Genomic DNA, 16,596 nt, shown 5'->3' with positions numbered 1-16,596 from the left:
CAGCCGTTACCAAACGTTTCTTGTATATCTCGGTAATATTTTGTATAATTTTACCGTTGCTCATTTACTGCTGGGGAAAAACAGGCCAAAAAAATTACGCATTGCCTTTCTGTTGTGCCCTAAAAACTAGCAGAAGGACGTTATAAGAGGTCCACGACTAAGGAATTTATTGCTAGCGCACTCGAGCAGATATATTTTCGATGGATTGCTCGCGCGCTGCCTGCGATGTGTAAGCTATAAGAGAATCTCAGACCAGAGAGCAGTGTTGGCTGCAGTAAGAGCAGTGTCAGTAAAGTAGAAGATAGCAGTCTGGTGTATGGAGTTGGCGGGACCGGTCGAGGGGAGCGATGGCAGTGCTTAAGCGATGTAGTATATTTGCACTATTGTTATATCAAGACCCATGTAAATGTTTAAAAAAATCTTTTAATAATAATCTTTTTATAAAATTAACTTTTTGACATTCATTCATCTGAATTTAAAGAATTTACTAATTTCTGCAATCCCTGGTCATCCCGGTTATCGTAAAGAAAAATCAGTTGTTTCTTTCTACACATGACAAATCTAGCGGCCAGCATTGCACTGGGCTGTGCCAGAAAAGTTTCTTATAGGAGCAGATACATACGCGATTTCATTGGCGTAAGAATTTTCAATTTATTCAGTATGATCTTTCAGGGCCGTGACGCAGCACTGCTGACGTCCAAATTTACCAGTTTAGATTCACAGTCAGTTAATTATTGAAAGGCTACATATGAGTCACATTTTTTATTGGGAGGCTAGTCACGTTATTATTGCGAGCTTACGGAATAATAAACCATTGGGAGGTTACACTGAATGTGAATGATATAATTATTTGTTTATGTTGGGAGGTTACATCGTGACTAGAAAATTTTCCCCAAAAACTCAGTTAATAGTTCCCTTTTTATTTGTTGAAGAAAACGGTTTGCAATACAAGCAATAAAAAAAAGCCCCTTCCTTTCTGGGTTGGTTATGTGGTGTGTCTGTGTGTTTTAAATCGAGTGTTTTTATTACTTGTTGCTGTTATTTAGCAACTGATTGAAGGAACTACAGTCCCCAAATTTTTAGAGAGGCTTAGTTCCGATTGGTACACGTTTTAGAGGGCCATTACGCTATAGTTCTGGCTAGTAAACATTGCAGCAATTCATTTTATGCTTCGCTTCTGCTGGACCGAATCATTTGCTACAAAAGTAAATGATTCCCACTGATTATAATTTTCTAGTGATCATTATCGTCGTCTCTCCTAAATCTGTGGTGAGAAGATTTAGGTGATGAGAGTGCACAGCATCACACTAAACGTTCTTGACATATTTAGATGCCGCTATAACACTTAAATATTTAATAAGAGGGTATTATACAAAGAGTAAGTCTAAATAATTGTATTTCGAACAACTATTTGTTTTTGTGTTTGCCTAGTATTTTACTTTGGTCTGGTTAGTATCGATGTTTTAGTCCTAAGTTTAAATCTCAACTGTCCGCTGTTCTTATTAATCGCATGTTTTTAGTCACAGAAATACCGTAAGTTAGTGCAGTCGAGTTTTAGAAAGCAATATGACATACAGGCGTATCACTGAAAAAAAAACACCGTAATACTTGATGTAAACATCACTGACATATTTTTGCAGGTATTTGAGAACAGTCTGCTTTCGGGGCCTTCCGGCTGCTCCCTAGATGGGGCATCTTGCCTTCATTCCTTATTCTGTCTCCCTTTATTCTTTTTGTACCTGAACTCAGCTTTGTTGAACTCTGGTCCATCTTGGGGTTTTCTTTACCTAGCTTTTTGAGCGGTAGGCTCTCACCGACCTACAGTCTGTTCGAGAAAAAACGGACTAATGACCTGGTAGTTTGGTCGCCTTAATCGTCTAACCAACCAACCAACCTATAACATTCTCAGACCTTAAGGGGAAACCAAATGGTGCTGAATTTCGACCATCTAAATGTAGATACGGTACAAGCGAATAGCGTCATAAAGTGAAAATACGGAACCAGAGGGAAAGACCGGTTTGTTAACGAGCACACAAGTAATCTCGTAGCCTGATATATTACTCCATTCCGCCATGTGCAAAGAAAAATGAGTAGTCGTCTGCAATGTGACTAGTGATTAAATGTACTACTCAGCTATGTCAGTAGCCCACAGTTTTATGTACTGGATTCTTTATATTTAATTTTTGCCCTCTCCTCGTTGTGTGGGGATTCTGGGTCCTCACAATCAAAAGAACAAAGTCTTTCTCCATGACTCGTCTCCGATCCCCGAATTTTATGAGACAGGATTATTAATACCATTTTTGTAGTTCCTGACAGATATCTCACATCAGATAGAGTCAACGCAGTTGAGTATATTCGTCCCGCAAATAAAGAAACATAGCCTGTGGGAAATAGAGAGCGAGATTTGGTGTTCACACAGTTCTTACGAAAGTCTCTGTCAGAGTAAGTCACATGCGTCGAATTTCTCACTGCAGTGTGGCATTTTGAACGCGAGGGCAAGAACAGTAAGCCCCAGGCGGCGGCTGGCTCCAAAATTGGCCCCAAAACGAGCCGTGTCGAAGCGGCGCGGCCGGCGGAAGCGCGTGAAACAAGAACGAAATTGGGCGCCGCACTTGCGCCGGGCGGTAATTTGTGGCAAATGTCACGGCGCGGCCCTAAGCGGTGGGCGGCAGCGAGGGCAGCACCGCCAATTACGCAAACGCGGGCCAGCCGCGCCTAGCGACGCGGCGCGAGCAGGTGTAGTGTAGAGGAGTGTAGTGGGGGGCAGCCGCAGTGTAGTGGGTGCGAGCGCCGGGCGCCGCCGATGAAGCGGTTTGGCCAACCGGCCGCTCATTACGCCCGCGCCCGCGTCCACAATTCCGGGTAGCGAGCCGCGGGTCGCCCTGTTGCGCAACAACAGCCCAGTTCTCGGCAGCGAGATTAGCGCGATTTCACGCCGGCCGGCTGCCGGCCTGGCGTGTTGGACTTCCATCATCACGCATTCTCCGCTCAGCTTTTTACCTCGACAAAGCTGTTTACGATGTTGCTCGTTAGTGTCTGTTCCACAGGTTTCAGCTCTATACTCAGCGAGCCACCTTAAGGAGCTAGAGGGGAAAATACTTCTTGCACCACAATTCTCTCCCCTCTTTTCCCTTCCATTGGTGAATGGCACGTGGGAGGCCCAGTAGGGATTCTAATTATTCTGGTATTGTCAGTGCTCTCTTTTCGTGGTACCTATTACGTAATATCTCCTCTGAATGTTTCTGGAATGTGTGCTCTTCGCATCTGTAGCGCAGAAAGCTTGTTTTGTAGCGTCTGCCACAAAAATGACAAAGATCTTATTGTTAGTACTAAACGAGCTCGAGATGAAACGCTCCTCTCTTCTACGGCGTGGGCGAAATAAAAATGGGCCGAAAAATACATCGATGGAAAATAATCGAACACCAAAATATAATGTAAAGTAATGAAATTTCGAAATACGTTTGTCTGGGTGATATATTTAAGTGATTCAAGAAAAATTCGGAGAAGAAATAAAAACTTCGAGGTTCGTCGATGACATTGTAATTCTGTCAGAGACAGCAAAGGACTTGGAAGAGCAGCTAAACGGAATGGACAGTGTCTTGAAAGGAGAATATAAGATGAACATCAACAAAAGCAAAACGAGGATAATGGAATGTAGTCGAATTAAATCGGGTGATGCTGAGGGAATTAGATTAGGAAATGAGACACTTAAAGCAGTAAAGGAGTTTTGCTATTTGGGGAGCAAAATAACGGATGATGGTCGAAGTACAGAGGATATAAAATGTAGACTGGCAATGGCAAGGAAAGCCTTTCTGAAGAAGAGAAATTTGTTAACATCGAGTATAGATTTAGGTGTCAGGAAGACATTTCTGAAAGAATTTATATGGAGTGTAGCCATGTATGGAAGTGAAACATGGACGGTTAACAGTTTGGACAAGAAGAGAATAGAAGCTTTCGAAACGTGGTGCTACAGAAGAATGCTGAAGATTAGATGGGTAGATCACATAACGAATGAGGAGGTATTTAATAGGATTGGGGAGAAGAGGAGTTTGTGGTACAACTTGACTGGAAGAAGGGATCGGCTGGTAGGACACGTTCTGAGGCATCAAGGGATCACCAATTTAGTATTGGAGGACAGTGTGGAGGGTAAAAATCGTAGAGGGAGACCTAGAGATGAATACACTAAGCAGATTCAGAAGGATGTAGACTGCAGTACGCACTGGGAGATGAAGCAGCTTGCACAGGACAGAGTAGCATGGAGAGCTGCATCACACCAGTCTCAGGACTGAAGACCACAACAAAAACAACATGTTCCGAGATCACAGGTTAATGTAAGCGCGAGACAAGCCGTCGGAAATGTGAAATGCTGGTACATTAATAATCGGTGTAATCACGAGAATGTTGAATGCAAGCATGCATGCATTGTGTAGTGCAGGTGCCGTATGTCAGTTTGTGGGATGGAGTTGTGTGCGTGCTACACTTGGTCGGTCTATACAGCGACTGTTACTGCTGTTTGTAGATGACGCTGGAGTTCTCGTCCGATGGTGTCCCATATGTGCTCCACTGGAGACAGATCTGATGGTCGAGCAGGCCAGGGCAACATGTTGACACCCCCTAGAACGTGTTGAAATATAATAGCGCTATGTGGATAAGCGTTATCCTGTTGGAAAACGCCTCTGGAACGCTGTTCATGAATGGCAGCACAATAGACGAATCACCAGACTGATGTACAAATCTGCAATCGAGATGTGTGGAATAACCGCAACGGTGTTTCTGCTGTCATACAATATCGCTCCCCAGACCATAATTTCAGGTGTAGCTCCAGTGTGTCTAAGCTGCGGACACGTTCGTTGCAGGTCCTCGACTTGCCTCCTCATAACCATCACACGGCCATCACTACCACAAAGGCAGAACCGGCTTTCATCAGATAACACAACGGATCTCCACCCTGCCCTCCGATGACCTCTCACTTGGCACCACGGAGGTCGCAAATTGTAGTGGTTTGGGTTCGGCGGATTGCACGTTAGGCTGGCCAGTGTGGCCGAGCGGTTCTAGGCGCTACAGACTGGAACCGCGCGACCGCCACGGTAGCAGGTTCGATGACCTCGGGCATGGCTGCATGTGATGTCAGGTTACTTAGGTTTAAGTGGTTCTAAGTTCTAGGGGATTGATGACCTCAGAAATTAAGTCCCATAGTGCTCGGAGCCATTTGAACCATTTTATTGCACGTTACAGGGCATTTGGCTCTTAGCTGTTCTGGAAGTAAACGACTTGTAACAGTTCGTTGTGTCACTGTGGTGCCAACTGCGACTCAAATTGCTGCTGCAGATGCAAATATAATCCGCAAGCCACCATATGGTTCATGGTACACGGTCCCTTGTACCTGGTCATTTCTTTTCCAAACCAAATGGTGCAAATGGCTCTGAGCACTATGGGACTTAACATCTGAGGTCATCAGTCCCCTAAAACTTAGAACTACTTTATCCTAGCTAACCTAAGGACATCAAACACACCCATGCCCGAGGCAGGTTTCGAACCTGGGACCGTAGCAGTAACGCATTTCCGTACTGAAACGCCTAGAACCGATCGGCCACCGTGGCCGGCTTTTCCTAACCACTCGCAAACAGAGGAAGAGAAACACGGCTGTGTACATGCCTCCGTAGGGGCTCAATTTTCTCTTATCTTGTCTCCATGGTTCTTATACGAAATGTACGCTGTTGGCAATACAATCGTTCTGCAGTCAGCTTCAAATAGCAGTTCTCTAAATATTCTGAATAGTGTTTGGGGAAAACAATATCGTCTTCCATGATTCGCATTTGATCTCACAACGCATCCCAGTAACTGTTGCGGGTAGTTCGAACCTACCAGTAACAGCCTGCCTCTGAACTGCTTCGACGCCTTCTTTCAACCCGATCTGCTGCCGATCGAAAACAGTCGAACGGTACAGAAGAATGGGGGTCACTAGTGTCCTATATGCTGTCCCCCTAACAGATAAACCACACTTTGCCAAAATTCGCCCAATAAACCGTAGCCATTCACCTTCCCTATTACAGTCCTTACATGCTTATTCCATTCCATGCAACTTTGCAACGTTGTCCCTAGTTTTGTTTTTTTATAAATCCAGTCAAGGATGACAAAAATTGTACTCGTATTAATCTGGTAATTACTATGACCATCTTCAGACCTGAATGAATCCAATACATCACATATTCTCATTGCTTACGTAGATGGCACAGTCACATTAATCAGCCATACAAGCTTCGTTATAAAATCTGAGTACTATGGCTACCATTACTTCAGACATGTTGACACTTTGAAAACATGGGGTGTACTGCCGTGTATTTATAACGACGTCCTTGAGGTTTGGCACGCTAGATATCACTGCTGCAGATATTTAATTGACGTGGCTCTGTCTACCGAAACTCCACTAATGCTGCATTCAAACATTAGGGGATGGTTTTAGCTATTCATCTGCATTAACATACATTTTTCTACGTTTAGACGTAGCTGCCATTCATCAAACCAACTAGAAATTTTGACTAAGTCGTATCCTCCCACAGTCACTCAAGGACAACACCTTCCCGTACACCACAGCGCCTTCAACAAACAAGAACCGGTACGTTGCCTAATTGTGGTATTTTCAGGAAATACCGAACACGCAACCAGCAGCACGATGGGACAACGAGGGGAGCGATAAGTAGCAGGTGTACGAAGAAAGCAGGAGACAAGCGTAAGGACATGTGATGTGACATTGTTAGTTCCCTTCCTTCTGAGAACGGGACTCGTTTCTTAGGCTATCTCTAGACAGCAGTTCAAGAAACAGAATGTAACGAGGCTTGTTGGAAAAAGAGAAAAATTCCTGCAGAAACGAGAGTGCAGGTAACGAGCTGGCTGCGAGCAGGAATGCGAAGCACGGCAGCCGCGTTATCAGAGCAAGGGCCCGAAGCCACGTGGCCCTCAGGCCCGTGACGTGGACACCAGACAGCCGAAAAGCGGCCCGCTGGACGGGGCCGCTGACGTCTTATCGCTCCGCTATCGGAGGCTCGCTCATTGCTGCTGACAGTTTAATTAATTCGTGTCCCGAACGTCTGCGTGCCTGACGGCCTCACCTACATATCGTTCTTTCCCAATATGTCAGTTACACAGTTGTTGCAAGAGTCAGACAGACGTCACAGCAAAATGCATAAATAGGACCTGCCTTGGGTGATTTCGCCATCGTACACCAACAGCGTTTAACTGCATATAATGGTTTCCTGCAAGCGCATTCAACTCTTACTTGTAAACCCCTGGCCGGCCGGGGTGGCCGAGCGCTACAATCTGGAACCGCGCGACCGCTACGGTCGCAAGTTCGAATCCTGCCTCGGGCATGGATGTGTGTGATGTCCTTAGGTTAGTTAGGTTTAAGTAGTTCTAAGTTCTAGGGGACTGATGATCTCAGAAGTTAAGTCCCATAGTGCTCAGAGCCATTTGATCCATTTGTTGTAAACCCCTGAGGAAACAGGAATACTAATCTGTTATTTACTCATCAAGACGTCTCTTCATATGTTAAACCATGGTCACAAAATCAGGTAAGTTGTTTAGTCAGAGGGCGAGTTTAGCCACGTGCCTCTTTACTTCCGTAGTGGATAACGCAAGTAGGGGAATTTGCTATGTGGAAAACAACTAAGACTTGCACACTACGCAGTTGAACAGCTATTCAGTTCGAGTAGATCTAATTTACTGCATTATGAATTGATGTACATGTTCGTCTGATTAGGTTGATCGATGAATGTTCTTAGTCAATAAAAATTCCACTGATTTTTTGTGTGAAAACAGGGTGGAAGGCTCTGGTAGGGCATCAGTTACACTGCTCTCATAACAACCACTTCTGGTCAAATCACTCTGAATGCCGAGTGTAGGTCTGTCAATAGGCACTTTGAACAGTTCCAATAAGCTTCATTCGTAACTTTTGTAGGTGACTAGAAAGACAAAATTTTCATTTCCAACCATTATTTCCTTATCTGTAAGTATCCACTTTAGTGTCCTCTACAGTTTTAATCCGAAAGCTTTGCAACAAATTGTCAAACTAAGTATGACCACAGTTGAATATGGCTGCCTATTTCTGAACAGTTGAAAATGGAGAGAGTATACTTGTCATAAATATCCGCCTGCTTTGGATGAATTTCCATCAGTAATGCACGTGCAAAACACACAATTTTGTGAGCACGCAGTAGTTTACGCAATATTTAGCGATATGCACTTATACAGATAACGGTAGTATCACATACACAGGGTATAAAACGTCAGAGCATTGGCGGAGCTGTTATTTCTAATCAAGCGATCAACGTGAAAAGGTGTCCGACGTAATTATAGCGGCACGACGATGCTAACAGACTTTGAACGCGAAATGGTAATTAGAGGTACACACATGTGGCATTCCATTTGGGAAATCGTTAGGAAATTCAATATTCCGAGATTCAAGAGTGCGCCGAAAATACCAAATTTCTGGCATTACCTCTCACCACGGACAGCGCAGTGGCCGACGACCTTCACTTAAAAAAAAGACCGAGAGCAGCGACGTTTGCGAAGAGTTGTCAGTACTAACAGAAAAGCAACATTGCTCGAAACGACAGTAGATATCAATGTCGGATGTACGGCGAACGCACACGTTGGGAAAAAAGTAGAAATTTGGCAATTTGGCGTTGGTGGGCTATAGCAGCAAACGACCGACGCGAGTGCGTTTGCCAACAGCACGAGATCACCAGCAGCGCCTCTCCTGGGCCCGTGACCATATCAGTTGGATCCCAGACGACTGGAAAACTGTGACCTGGTCAGATAAACCCGATTTCACTTGGTAAGAGCTGACAGTAGGGTTTAAATGTGGTGCAGACCTTGCGAAGCCGTGGACACAAACTGTCAACAGGGCACTGCGTTTTGCATGGAACGAACTGGGTGCTCTGGTCCAACTGAACCGGTCATTGGCTGGAATTGGTTATATGGTTATGTTCGGCTACTTGGAGACCATCAACAGCCATTCATAAACTCCATGTTCCCAAAAAACGATGGAACTTCTATGGATAAAAATGCACCGTGTCTCCGACCACACGTGTTCTCGATTCATTTGAAGAACATTCTGGACGATTCGAGCGAATGATCTGGCCACCCAGGTCGCCCGACATGGGGCGTACTAGATAAGTCAGTTCATACACAGAATCCTGTACCGGCAACGCTTTCGCAATTATGGACGGCTGCAGAGGCAACATGGATCAGTATTTCCGACGATTGTGGCGTCCATGCCACGTCGAGTTGCTGCACTACGCTGGACAAAATGAAGTCCAACGCGATATTAGGAAATATCCCATGATCTGTGTCACCTCAGTGTAATCCACCCACCTGAATGAAACACGCGCAACACGATTTCTTTAAAAAGTCACATAAACAAAAATATCCCACGAATCAAGTTGGCATAACTTCAGAACATGCAACAACACAATAAAAATACACTCCTGGAAATGGAAAAAAGAACACATTGACACCGGTGTGTTAGACCCACCATACTTGCTCCGGACACAGCGAGAGGGCTGTACAAGCAATGATCACACGCACGGCACAGCGGACACACCAGGAACCGCGGTGTTGGCCGTCGAATGGCGCTAGCTGCGCAGCATTTGTGCACCGCCGCCGTCAGTGTCAGCCAGTTTGCCGTGGCATACGGAGCTCCATCGCAGTCTTTAACACTGGTAGCATGCCGCGACAGCGTGGACGTGAACCGTATGTGCAGTTGACGGACTTTGAGCGAGGGCGTATAGTGGGCATGCGGGAGGCCGGGTGGACGTACTGCCGAATTGCTCAACACGTGGGGCGTGAGGTCTCCACAGTACATCGATGTTGTCGCCAGTGGTCGGCGAAAGGTGCACGTGCCCGTCGACCTGGGACCGGACCGCAGCGACGCACGGATGCACGCCAAGACCGTAGGATCCTACGCAGTGCCGTAGGGGACCGCCCCGCCACTTCCCAGCAAATTAGGGACACTGTTGCTCCTGGGGTATCGGCGAGGACCATTCGCAACCGTCTCCATGAAGTTGGGCTACGGTCCCGCACACCGTTAGGCCCTCTTCCGCTCACGCCCCAACATCGTGCAGCCCGCCTCCAGTGGTGTCGCGACAGGCGTGAATGGAGGGACGAATGGAGACGTGTCGTCTTCAGCGATGAGAGTCGCTTCTGCCTTGGTGCCAATGATGGTCGTATGCGTGTTTGGCGCCGTGCAGGTGAGCGCCACAATCAGGACTGCATACGACCGAGGCACACAGGGCCAACACCCGGCATCATTTTGTGGGGAGCGATCTCCTACACTGGCCGTACACCACTGGTGATGGTCGAGGGGACACTGAATAGTGCACGGTACATCCAAACCGTCATCGAACCCATCGTTCTACCATTCCTAGACCGGCAAGGGAACTTGCTGTTCCAACAGGACAATGCACGTCCGCATGTATCCCGTGCCACCCAACGTGCTCTAGAAGGTGTAAGTCAACTACCCTGGCCAGCAAGATCTCCGGATCTGTCCCCCATTGAGCATGTTTGGGACTGGATGAAGCGTCGTCTCACGCGGTCTGCACGTCCAGCACGAACACTGGTCCAACTGAGGCGCCAGGTGGAAATGGCATGGCAAGCCGTTCCACAGGACTACATCCAGCATCTCTACGATCGTCTCCATGGGAGAATAGCAGCCTGCATTGCTGCGAAAGGTGGATATACACTGTACTAGTGCCGACATTGTGCATGCTCTGTTGCCTGTGTCTATGTGCCTGTGGTTCTGTCAGTGTGATCATGTGATGTATCTGACCCCAGGAATGTGTCAATAAAGTTTCCCCTTCCTGGGACAATGAATTCACGGTGTTCTTATTTCAATTTCCAGGAGTGTAATTCTTTACATCTAATAATAATAATTTCTTTACATCTGTAGCCGTGTTCAATTGCGAAATCATTCAGCAGTGTAAAGGACTGTTTCTAAGAAAGACATGGCCCCTAACTGCCTACTCTGATTGTGTTATTTGATATCGAGGACAAACGTCAAGAAAAACCCGCACATGCAAATTTTCCCCCACTACTGTAGCAGTTTTCACTTCTTTGAGTCTTGATACCATTGTGATATTACTCGTACCTCGCAAATGCTCTATGGTAATAAACGGTCTGTACGTGAGTTCATGTGTCACTGCTGAATGTGATATTTGCGCGCTATGACTGATATGTTTGTCGTACTGCCTTAACACACTTACCATCAGGATATTTTCAATAATACCCGTTAGGTGTTTTTTTATACTGATTGTTATACGAAGGAATTCAATACAGTAAACTTTAACACACACATTTATTCACAGCATACATGGAAAGTTACTGTACACCCCGTAGCGCATAGGCAGCGTAGTCTATACTTTTCCATGAGACGATAACAAATCAGGCAGGAGTCTCTTATTCCTCAACATGCCTCTCACCCTGTCTGTCTCCAGGGGGACAAGCACCTAGACCGGTCGACAGACCTTCCTTCCATCCAGCTGACTGAGAATGATACATCTTAATTTTTCGTCCGTGCCAGGCCGTATTTCTTTCACCACTGCCCTCTTTCACAAGTGTCGTAGTTTAATTTCCTCTTGAAGTACAACGACTTCTCAGTTTCTTGGTTTTGCTCTTGAGGGATATCCCCTTACCTCGTGGTAACTTCTTAGCAGCAAAGAGTATTAATTTTTTCATCTGCACCAGATGTACTCGTTGTTCTTTTGTCTCAGTCGGAATTCCTTGGCAAGATCCTTCCGAGTTGCTGGTTCTAGCCCACATGAGGCCGTTTAGGAAGAAGGCTGGTGTCAATATCGTATCACTTTCCTCTTGAGGGGTGGGTTTTGAATTTATTAAAGGTTCTACTACCATAAAAATGGTGTTTATCCTCTCTTCATCCACCTAAGAACGATCGAGGACTTTCCTCAAGCAACTCTTGGCAGAACGTTTCATACGTTCGCACAAATCTTCCCACCAAGACAAGACGGTACTTTATACCATTCACAGGAATTCAGCACAGTAAAGATCAGCACACACTTTTATTCACAGCATGCATTACAGATACAGTATATCACACGTGAGCTGCATGGGGCAGCACAGTCTACAGTTTCCTATTGTACATCAACAGATGGCATAAGAGCTTCTCATTCCTCAACAGATGCCCTCTTCTCAACATGTGTGCGTACTGTGAAGCGGGAAATTTGAAAGTGATCAGATCTTCAAACTTAGTTCACATCCATTCCTGGATACGGATTCTTTAACAAATCCTTCTCTGTTTAGCATTTTCTACAACATGCAGCCTGTAATAGGATTTGCGAAATGCTCTGTAGTGTCTTAACAGACTATTGTCGTATTAAAACTCTTATAGTCCGAATTAGAAGACGCTACAGGACAACAAAAGGAAATACTTGCAGGTGCACACCACGTCGATATCAGTGCCATCAGAGGCAACGTATTGAAAATAAAGTTTTACGTTGTAACATTCTCTGTAGCGAAGGGTGGTTTCATTATTTCAAAAGTGTAACAACAACGATGGAAGGTTCTTCTGATAAGTCGCATGAGAAAGCACATTAACACACAGAATTCGAACTTGATCGTAAACCTAAAATAGAGTTGAACTACTGTAGACATAGGAGCGATACATTCAGTTTAGCGCCATATCAGGCTTTATAGTTCGAGTGCAGCAAGCCTCTGAAACTGCTAACCAACTCTGAACTACGTGATTTATTTACTGAATCCAATAAGAGAAATCATGCTGAATACAAGTGGCCATTGTTATCGACGTCGAGCATCGTCTGGAGAAACGTTCTCAATTCAAATCTAGCGTCATACCTAAGATTACTGTACTACTTCATTGTAAATGACAAAATTCCGGTAAAAGAGGAACTGAAAAAATTTGTCTGTGCCTCACATCAGTTGACACCCTCGTTCACAGGGTCGCTTTCGGAAACGCCGCTACAATATCGGCTTTGCAAACTGGCAGTTACACAATCAAGCGCCAAAGAAACTCATATAGGTATGCATATTCAAGTACAGAGATATGTAAACAGGCATAATACGGTGCTGCGGTCGGAAACTCCTATATAAGAGAACAATTGTCTGGCGCAGTTGTTAGATCGGTTGCTCCTGCTACAAAGGCAGGTTATCAAGATGTAAGAGAGTTTGAACGTGGTGTTATAGTCGGCGCACGAGCGATGGGACACAGCATCTCCGAGGTAGCAGTGAAGTGGGGATTTTCCCGTGTGAACATTTCACGAGTGAACCGTGAATATCAGGAATCCGCTAAAACATCAAAGAATGGGACCAACAACAACTGAAGAGAATCTTTCAACGTGACAGAAGTGTGACATATTCGCAAATTGCAGCAGATTTCAATGCTGGGCTATCAACAAGTGGCAGCTTGAGAACTATTCAACGAAACGTTATCGATATGGGCTTTCGAAGTCGCTCTCGTGTACCCTTGATGACTACACGACACAACGCTATACGCTTCGCCTGGACTCGTCAACACCGACGTTGGACTGTTGGTGACTGGAAACATGTTGCCTGGTCGGACGAGTCTCGTTTCAAATTGTATCGAGCGGATGGGCGTGTACAGGTACGGAGACAACTTCATGAATCCATGGACCCTGCATGTCAGCAGGGGACTGTTCAAGCTGTTAGAGGCTCTGTAATGGGGCAAGACGTGTGCAGTTGGAGTAATATGGGATACCTGTTACGTCTAGATACGACTCTGACAGGTGACACGTACGTAAGCATCCTGTCTGATCACCTGCATCAGTTCATGTCCATTGTGCATTCCGACGCGTTTGGGAAATTCCAGCAGGACAATGCGACACCCCACACGTCCAGAATTGCTACAGAGTGGCTCCAGGAACACTCTTCTGAATTTAATCACTTCCGCTGGCCTCCAGACTCCCCAGAAAAGAATATTATTGAGCATATCTGCGATGCCTTTAAACGGGCTGCTCAGAAGAAACCTTCACCTCCTCGTATTCTTAAGGATTTATGGAAAGCCCTGTAAAACTCATGGTGTCAGTTCTCTTCATCACTACTTCAGACAGTCGAATTCATGCCACGTCGTGTTGCGGTGTTCCCGTGGGCCCTACACGATATTAGGCAGGTGTACCAGTTTCTTTGGCTCATCAGTGTAGATAGGACGTTCGTTATACGATTTCGATGTGAAGGAAATTATGTATCCCTGGAAGGTCCGATATCTATGCACTAAAGCAAGTACAGAAACATAGTTTAGAGGATACATACTGATTAAGGTAGTACGATACAGTTACTCTGATTATTACTCCTGCAATGATTGTGACCATTTTGAATAAGAACCGAGGGAAAATATCAGGAAATGTACGCTAACAGATTACGAATTACGATTAACTTGTAAAAATGCCACTGTAATAAGCAACAGGATTTTAAAGAAAAGTAGGAACCGCTTCAGTGTGGAGGGCCCTTTAATGCCATTCACATTGTAGCCAATAAGATCCGTAAGCATGAGATGATATCTGTTTCTTAGTCTCCAGTCATCCGAGACATCGTCAACTGAACATGGGGCGTATTAGTTCACCAGGCACTGCGGCCTATCTCTGCCTACTGTCTACTGGCCCTCGATGAATCGACAATCTTCGACAGTCATTTCTGTGTCGTACCGAGAAAGCTGCTACTGTGCAAATTACTTGCGTAACGCTGAAAGTGAAATCAGGTATCTTTTGTAGTGTTGTACCTACAAGCTTCCTTTTCTTCCTGTCCTCATACAGGACCTTCATGGGATTGACAAGTTAATCTGGATTTCGCAGTGTTATTGGTAGAGGATGGCCGGATGCCCCTTCTGTCCCCATTCTTCCCATCCCCATACCGGCTCCACCGCTTCTATGCCCCTGCCGTTCAGAAATGGAAATTGGGTACCCAATCTGTCTGCATCTCGTGTTGGCCATGTGAAAGTATGAGAGCGTTTTTGAAATGTTTACGAATGGTGCAGATAAAATAATGTGGGACGTGCATCTCAGTCAGGTATTCACCTAGTCGGATGTGGGAAACAGCCGAAATAACCACATCCAGGAGGCCAGTACACCGGGCGGATTCGATCCGGTTTACGAACAGGAAATGGAAATGTCGTGTGGTTAGGGCCTCCCGTCGGGTAGACCGTTCGCCTGGTGCAGATCTTTCGATTTGACGCCACTTCGGCGACCTGCGCGTCGATGGGGATGAAATGATGATGTTTAGGACAACACAACACCCAGTCCCTGAGCGGAGAAAATCTCCGACGGTTTACGAATAAACAAGATATGGCAGGCTCTGCAGCACGTGTGCGGGCGTGTGTCAGGGTGCTGCCGCTGCGTGGCGGTAGTGGTGCGCCGCCTCCGCTGGAGACAGGCGTTGCTTTACCGGAGGCGCGTGTCGGCTGGCTCAGTGGTGGCCGCGGTGAACCTGTTCCTGTTGGCGCCTAATGAAGGCGGCGGGCAAGACGCAGCGCACGTGCCGAGCACGCATCCGGCAGGATCCCGGGGCCCACCTGGCGGCCATACCAGCCGCTCCAGCTCGGGGCTGGACGCGCCTGGGCTGAGAGCTCTCGTATCCTACAGTGCTTCCATCTGTACACGACACTGCGCGTATTCTGTGGCCGTCGCAGCTCGTTCTTTCACAACTTCTACCTGCCCCGACACTGACGAAAATATCACGCGACGGGCCAGAACCGCGCAGCAATTCCGTGGATACCTCTGACGGATCGGGCCAACCGATCTGATCGTTTGCCTCTAACGTGCAGTCCCCGCCCGTCGTGTCTAGTCCCTCCGATCTGCCCACTGGCCCTGTCCTTTCGTGTGTGGAGGCAAAATGATTCAAATGGCTCTGAGCACTATGGGACGTAACTTCTGAGGTCATCAGTCCCCTAGAACTTAGAACTACTTAAACCTAACTAACCTAAGGACATCACACACATCCATGCCCGAGGCAGGATTCGAACCTGCGACCGTAGCGGTCGCGCGGTTCCAGACTGTAGCGCCTAGAACTGCTCGGCCATTCAGGCCGGCGTGTGGAGGCAAATCGCCGGTTTTTCGCGATTCATCCGCGGACCGAGGACTGGACTGCCGTGCGTGGTCGACTGACCAGATGCCACCGACGACAGATATCATGAGCTGTGATTGTGGCTCACCTCAAGTACGTTGTACAGTTCGACATTTTACAGGAATTTTTAATTTCTAGTACATTTTCGCACATTGAAAGTACGAGGGTTGGAACTTTAATAGTGGTAATTATTTATTTACCGCTCGTACAAAATAGATACGTGTTTACTGACCTTCGCCGGCCAGTGTGGCCGAGCGGTTCTAGGCGCTTCAGTCTGGAGCCGCGCCACCGCTACGGTCGCAGGTTCGAATCCTGCCTCGGGCATGGGTGTGTGTGATGTTCTTAGGCTAGTTAGGTTTAAGTAGTTCTAAGTCTTGGGGACTGATGACCTCAGATGTTAAGTCCCATAGTGCTCAGAGCCATTTGACCTTCAAAGTAGTCACCAGCATTGTGTATAACCCGTTGCCAGCGATGCGGAAGACGTACGATACTCTT

The sequence above is a fragment of the Schistocerca americana genome, chromosome 1 (assembly GCF_021461395.2).
Source record: "Schistocerca americana isolate TAMUIC-IGC-003095 chromosome 1, iqSchAmer2.1, whole genome shotgun sequence".
NCBI lineage: Eukaryota > Metazoa > Arthropoda > Insecta > Orthoptera > Acrididae > Schistocerca > Schistocerca americana.
Note: the sequence above shows the minus strand (reverse complement) of the source record.